Source organism: Silene latifolia, chromosome Y, assembly GCF_048544455.1.
Source record: "Silene latifolia isolate original U9 population chromosome Y, ASM4854445v1, whole genome shotgun sequence".
NCBI classification, from domain to species: domain Eukaryota; kingdom Viridiplantae; phylum Streptophyta; class Magnoliopsida; order Caryophyllales; family Caryophyllaceae; genus Silene; species Silene latifolia.
This window is the reverse complement of record NC_133538.1, coordinates 190069643-190078089: the sequence shown is the minus strand read 5'-3', so window position 1 is coordinate 190078089 and position 8447 is coordinate 190069643.

Here is an 8447-nt window from a genome sequence, read left to right as displayed (position 1 = left end):
GCTTTTTTATTTCGTCACCACCCCATAAAAATCTTCGAGCTTTTCTATCAATAGAATCACACACGGACCTTGGGATTTTCGCCGATTGCATACTATAATTAGCAATGGTTGTCAACGTAGATTTGACAAGAGTATGTCTACTAGCTAAACATAGTCGTTTAATAGACCATCATGTAAGACGCTTATTAACGTTTTCTTCTAAATGAGTAAAAATATGTCGATTTACTGATAGTTAGCATACCAAGTAAGTCCCTAAATCACCAGTTTCTTCGAAGTCTAGGGCGCCACTTACCGTAGCTCTCGTTATGCTATCAGTATTGCTAGAAATGAAAACCTTTGACTTTGCAGCGCTTATTTTCTCACCCGAAGCATTACAAAAATTATCAAGCACATACCTTATTACCAAGGCTTGTTATTCCTTAGCTTCCCCGAATAATACCATATCATTTGCGAAGAAAAGATTGGTAATACACGGACCATTTCGATACAAGATATGTAACACCTTCATACACCAAGGTGCCTTACCAAGGACCACCCAGCATATCAAGGTGCTACCATCTCGGTTGCCCGAGGTAAATTATATCAAATAGACTATTACAGAACATCGATTAAAAGTACAAAACTGTTTAATCAAGACAACCCAAAGTCAAACCAAAACTGTTTACATCTCCGAACAAATCAATAGAAACTAATGTTTAAACGACAACGGAAGCTAGCTAAATGAAAGGTGATAACTCGGCCTCATCCGTAACCCGCGAGCTACATCCATAGCCATTACCTGCTAAACCAACTGCTTACTATGCCCGAATGGATCACCACAGTTTTGAAAACAATAAAAGGGGCAGTCAACTGCATAACCAATATAAGAAATCGCAAATACACAATCCAGTACACAATCTAAATTGTAGTAACCATCTTCCAAACTCCAATAGTAACCAGTAACCGACTACACAACAAAGTGTGTAGCCCTGCCAAGTTACCCATCGCAACAGATAACCCACACCGCTAGTGGGGGACCGCAACCTTACCCACTAAATCCCCGTTCATCGCAACGAGCGAACCCAGATCATTAATGTACACATCCCCCTTGTGACGGAAGCCACAAGGGGCGAACATAGGGTTGGAACCATCTCCCGAAAATGGGCCCATAACAACAATACCAATCAACAATATAATCTCAACCAATGTAAATCCAAAGGATACATATTATAAAATCAATCACAGCCAATCTTATATTAGTTTTACAATCAACTGAGTAGGAAAACCCTACCTTATTGTAATCCAAATCAAAGCACAACAATCACGCTAGAACCCTCCTTTACGAATTCCTCACCTTTTATAATATCATACAATCAATATACTACACATAAAATGACTAACCCTCCAAAACCCCCAATCACCCAATTAGGGTTTGTAAATTATAACCAAAATACATAAATGACAAAGGGTAAAACACTTACTGATCGAATTGACGCGGAAAGAGGAATGAAAATACCCAAATCTATAACCCTAGCCTTGGAAATGATTAGGATAATTGGAGAGCATTGTTACGTCATTTAGAGATAAGAAAAGTGATTAAGAACTGATTATAAAATGATTTAGTCGATAACACAACTTATATATACTTCTCCAATTATCTTATTCAAAACCACGTAAACTAACCCGTCAGACCGGGTACTCGGTCGAGTACCTAGGGTACTCGGCCGAGTACGACCTACTCGGCCGAGTTAGTCATAACACGGCCGAGTGCACCCAAAACAGTAGCCTGTTTTAAAGCACTCGACACCTTACTCGACCGAGTATGGACTACTCGACCGAGTAAGCTAGGACCAGAAAACCTTGGTATTACAGTCTTTCCTCCCTAAAATGAACTTCGTCTCCAAAGTTCACACCATACCTGATACAACATGCAAAACCAACCTACTAACTATGCAACTCAAAAGGACACCTAACTCAAAAGATACTAACCATGAACCCAACTATAACCAACAATTGTTCACACAAACCGAAACACAAGCATACTGACCTCAAAACTACTCCAAAACACATACGATCACCTCCTACCCCCTTAAAAGACAAAGGTTACGACCCCGTAACTAAACATACCTGGTAAAAACGATGTGGATATCGTTCCCTAATTGCTTCTTCCGGCTCCCAAGTGGCTTCCTCCACGTTGTGATTAAACCATAACACCTTAAGCAAGACAGTTTCACCATTCCTTGTCTTGCGTACTTTACGATCCAATATCTCTTTTGGAACCTCCACATAAGTTAGAGCTTTATCCAACTCGATATTCTCAACCTCAAGCACATGTGACGGATCACTCACGTATTTCCGAAGTTGTGACACATGAAAAACATTATGCACCCGATCAAGAGATGGTGGCAAAGCTAGCCCATAAGCTACTTCACTTACCTGATCCAAAATCTCATATGGACCGATGAATTTCTGACTCAACTTCTCTATCTTGCCAAACCTCATAACGCCCCGCATAGGTGACACTTTCAAGAGAACCTTGTCACCCACTGCAAACTCAATGTCCCTACGATGCAAATCCGCTTAACTATTTTGTCGATCTTGAGCTGCTTTCATCTTTTGCAAAATCAAGTGCACTTGCTCAACCATATCTTGCACCATCTGTGGTCCCAAAACCACAGCTTCAGCACTATCGTCCCAATACACTGGACTCCTACACTTCCTACCGTACAACCCCTAAAAAGGTGTCATCCCAATGCTCATGTGATACCTGTTGTTGTATGAAAACTCTATCGGATCAAGTCTATCCTCCCAACTCCCACAAAATTCCATCGCACAAGCTCGCAACATGTCTTCTAAGGTCTTGATAGTCCTTTCAATTTGACCATCTGTCGTAGGATAAAACGTCGTACTCATCTTTAAGGTAGTCCCCCATCAATTCCTGCAACTCTTGCCAAAACCGTGATATAAATCTCGCATCTCTATCTGACACAATATCTTTTGGTACTCCGTGTAACCGTACCACATGGTTCCTGTACCCAAGAGCTGGTTGAATCTTACTCCAAGTATCTTTCATTGGAATAAAATGAGCTGACTTTGTCAGACGATCGACGATTACCCAAATCAAATTGTTACCCTGCTGAGTCCTCGGTAACCCCACAATAAAATCCATAGAAATCGATTCCCATTTCCATTCTGGTACCTCAAGTGACTGAATCTTACCTTGTGGTCTCCGTTGTTTCCCCATGACCCTTTAACAAGTCAAAAACCTCGCCACAAATTCTGCCACCTCTTTCTTCATACCGGGCTACCAAAACCTCTTCTTCAAGTCCTTATAGAGCTTGTTACTTCCCGGATGTACCGAATAAGGAGTGCAATGAGCCTCCATCATAATCAACTTCTTCAACTCAGTATCATTAGGCACACACCACCTCCCACTGAATCGAATGCTCCCATCTATATGGATAGAAAATCTTGAAACTCTACTATTCTCTACCCTTGTCTTCCACTCCTGAATCTTGGGATCAAGTTCCTGTTTCCTTTTTATGTCATCATAAAGTTCAAGCTCGATAGTCAAATCACCGATGGCATCTCCCTTGTGAATCATATGAATCCCCATTTTAGTCATCTCGTCCTTTAATTTCATTAGTGACATGGCAGTGTATAGCGAATGCACACTCTTTCTATTCAAAGCATCTGCAACCACATTAGCCTTCCTCTCATGATAAACAATTTCCATGTCATTGTCCCCAATCAGCTCCATCCACCGTCTCTGACGCATGTTCAACTCCTTCTGAGTGTAGATGTATTTCGAACTCTTATGATTTGAAAACACCTTAAAGGTTACCCCGTACAGATAGTGCCTCCAAATCTTTAGAGGAAAGATAACCGCACCCAACTCCAAATCGTGAGTAGGATAGTTATCCTCATACAGCTTCAACTGCCTCGAAGCATGGGTATAAATCTCGAAGTTCTCACTTCCCTCAGGCAAAGTTAGAATGGGAGTTGTAGTCAAACGCACCTTTAATGTTTGGAACGCCGTCTCACAACTCTCATCCCAACGAAATCTAGTCTCTTTCCTTATCAAATTTGTCATAGGTCTAGCGATCTGAGAGAAATCCTTCACAAACCTCTTGTTCTAACTAGCTAAACCCAAGAAACTCCGGTTCTCAGCAACATTCTTTGGTGATTCCTAGTTTGACACCGCCTCGATCTTACTAGGATCCACCGATACACCATCTTTTGAAATCACATGACCCAAAAAGGCCACCCCCTCTAACCAGAACTCACACTTGGATAACTTAGCATATAACTGATTATCTTACAAAGTCTATAGTACCAACCTCAAATGCTCCTTGTGATCTTCCTTAGTCTTACAATAGACCAAGATGTCATCGATGAAAACCACCACAAACCTTTACAGAAATGGGCTAAAGATTCAGTTCATAAGATCCATGAACACTGCCGGTGCATTAGTCAACCCGAAATGCATCACCATATACTCATAGTGACCATACCACGATCGGAAAGCTGTCTTAGGAATATCTTCATCTACAATCCTCAATTGGTGTGATGTTAAATTATAAGAACAAACGTGATTGAACAGTACGACGGTATATTCCTTTGCAAGATAGGATAAAATCGTGTATGTTTGTTGATGTAACTAGTAGTTTCGCAGCAGAATTGTATTTATTTTAACTGTTTAACACGTGAATTTGGAAGTAACTGGGATAGTATGGTGAATCTCGCTCTCTGCCTCGCAAGGTACGAACTCGAAACACTCACAATCAACCTCGTAAGGAAGATTAAAAGACTAAACTCGCAAGCCTAATCAAACAAAGTTCTCAATGGAAACTTCTATTAAAATTCTGAATCTCACGTGTTAATCTAGATCATACACGCCCCCTATTTATACTCCTACTTAGCTTGACTAATAAGGTACCTTTCCTAATCCTACTCGATGTCACAAATATAACTCGAGATCTAATTCCTTAGCTTGCATATTAAGCCATCTACTTCTTTCCTAAACTAACTAGGAAAGTTATTAAACTACTAATAATTAAAATACAATCAGATTTAAAGTATTCTAATTAAACTAGGATTAGGAAATAACAAATTTTCCTAACTTGACTAGAGTTAGGATAAGCTAACCTTTCCTAAACTTATTCGAAATTAAATAAAATAAGCTAAAACTAACTCCACATGGTTTAGGAAACCGTGTCTCCACAGCTCGGACTCGAAATCCGTATTACTTGATTGCCAAGTAATGCAACTCCATTGCTGGTTCACCAAGTAATCCGTGTATCATGCTCTTTTCGAGTATGCTCCTGCATCATACTCCCCTTCTTAAAAAAAGAATCAACCCGATTCTTGGACCATCGACCTCCCAGATCAAATATAAATCTCACAGATCGTTGATAAGGAATAACAATGTACTTGAATCATCCTTGAGGTCATCATCCTCGATGCAAACTTCAAGCTCATTCATCCTTTTCGATTTCAGCCTCCTCTCGTGCCTTGTGAACCATATTTTCTTGTGCCTTCCACCCCACCTCCCTCCTTGTACAAGTCTCAACATCTTATAGTGAACCGTTTTAGCGACCCAACAAATTGGACACGACAATTCACTCACCATAGCAGCATGCTCTTCTATTGGGTAATCAGCCTTGTATACAAACTTGTATTGATAAGACGACTTTTGCACTGTCGCATCCATATCCCTGATTCGTGCCAAATAAGAAACCAATGAAACCTTGCCCTCAGCATACTTCTCTTTGCCTCCTATAATTACTTCCAAGGAATAATCAATGTCATCCTTCAAATCGCCACAAACTGATTCCTGTTCTTCATGAATTCCTTTAAGAGATTCAAACTTTTCTTCTTTAATTGGATCTAATGGCTTGACAACATATGTGACAACCTCGTCTTCCTCATCTTCATAATCATCATAGATAGGTGGTAAATCAAGATTGAAGAAAGAATCACCTTTATCTAATGGCTCGATAATATAAGTGAGAATCGCGTCTTCCTTTGGTTCATCATTTGGAATCTGACATCTTCTGGACTGTTCGTTTGGACAAGATCAGGCGTCTCTATGATCTGACAGACGCCTACACTGTTCTGTGGCGTCTCTCCATGCTTTTCTGCTTCTTTTTTGTGAGCGACTTTATAAGATTCAATTTTAATCTCTTCTTCCTTCGTGCCACAAGATTTATTAAGTTCACGCTCCCACTTCTCGTATTTGGATGCAAGTTGGTCAATTGTGCTTGTTATGTCCTCCCATAACAATGCTTGTTGATAATCCTCCAACGTATTTAATGCTCGTTTGAGTTTCTTCAAACCCATGGTCTCATTCCTCACAAGATCGATCTATTGAGAAACAAATCTAAACCTGGCTCTGGTAACCACTTTGATGTAAAATTATATGAATAGACATGATTGAACAGTACGATGGTCCGTTCCTTTGCAGGATGGGATAAAATCGTGTATGTTTGTTGATATAACTAGTAGTTTCACATCGGAATTGTGTTTATTTGAACTGTTTAACTCGTGAATTTGGAAGTAACCGAGATAGTATGGGGAATCTCGCTCTCCGCCTTGCAAGGTACGAACTCGAAACACTCACAATCAACCTTGCAAGGAAGATTAAAAGACAACTCGCAAGCCTAATCAAACAAAGTTCTCAATGGAAACTTCTATTAAAATTCTGAATCTCACGTGTTAATCTAGATCATACACGTCCCCTATTTATACTCCTACTTAGCTTGACTAATAAGCTTTCTTTCCTAATCCTACTCGATGTCACAAATATGACTCGAGATCTAATTCTTTAGCTTGCATATTAAGCCATCTACTTCTTTCCTAAACTAACTAGGAAAGTTATTAAACTACTAATAATTAAAATACAATCAGATTTAGGGTATTCTAATTAAACTATGATTTGGAAATAACAAGTTTTCCTAACTTGACTAGAGTTAGGATAAGCTAACCTTTCCTAAACTTGTTCAGAATTAAATAAAATAAGCTAAAACTAACTCCACACGGTTTAGGAACCGTGTCTCCACAGCTCGAACTCGAAATCCGTGTTACTTGATTGCCAAGTAATGCAACTCCATTGCTTGTTCACCAAGTAACCTGTGTATCTTGCTCTTTCCGAGTATGCTCCTGCATCATGGTGATAACCCGATCTCAGATCAATCTTGGAAAATACTCCGGTTCCACTTAACTAATAAAAAGATCATCAATCCTCGGTAAAGGATACTTGTTCTTCACGGTAACATGGTTTAGCTCTCTGTGTTCGATGCACAACCTCAAACTACCGCCCTTCTTTTACACGAATAGAACAAATGCACCCCAAGGCGATACACTAGGTTGGATGTATCCCTTATCCAACAACTCGTTCAGCTGCTTCTTCAATTCCTCCAATTCTTTTGGTCCCATACGGTACCAAGCCTTACATATAGGTCCCATCCCCGGTTTAAGCTCAACACTGAAATCAATGTCCCTCTTAGGAGGTAACCCTGGTATCTCCTCCTGAAAGACATCACCAAACTCACTAATCACCAGCATCTCTGCTGCCGATGGCTCCTCTACCCGAGTATCCCACATGGTAAAGGATCATAGGACACCCCTTCCTCAAACATGACTTTAAAGTCATCACTGCAATCATCTTCACCTTGGGTTTTCCAACAAACCCCTGATATGACACTTTGACTTCCTTAGGCCCTTTTAAAGACACTTTCTTTTGACAACAGTCTATCTTGGCCCCATACTTACCCAACCAATCTATCCCAACTATGACCTCAAACCCTTCTATAGAAAACTCAAGCAAATTAACTGGTAATTCCACTTACCTAACCACCATAGACACCCCTTTATACAACTTATTACAAGACACTCACTCCCCCGATGGTATAAACAAGTTATCTTTTACCAACTCATACTCCCCCAAACCCATAGATAAGACTTGACCCCTAGACACAAACGAGTGGGTTGCCCCTAAATCAAACAAAATGAAATTCGGTGTATTATTAACAAGAAAATTACCGGTGACAATATGCGCATAATCCTCAGCCTCCTGCTTGCCTATCATGAAGAGTTTGCCACTGTTCTTCAGACCTCCTCTCTTGATCGTAGTCGCTGACGTAGTAGGCTTAGCCGCCGAATTCTGAGTCACACTGTTATTCGGGCGCTGATAGGATCCACCATTGTTGTGGTTATAGCCGCCATTGTTTTTGCCCTGACCTCCTTGGTTGTTCCACGACCCAGCAGGCTTGTTACTCGCCAGACTGTGGCTCGGAGTTTGTGAGTAATTCCCCTGATAAGATCTCGGAAAGCCTTCTCCTCCCCTTACAGCGCTCGTACACTCGTATCGTTTGTGACCTAACCCACCACAGTTGTTGCATTGTAAGGTTGAGTTGTCGCTAGTGCTCCGGCCACCTCTTCCCAATGCACGAGATCCCCCACCATAG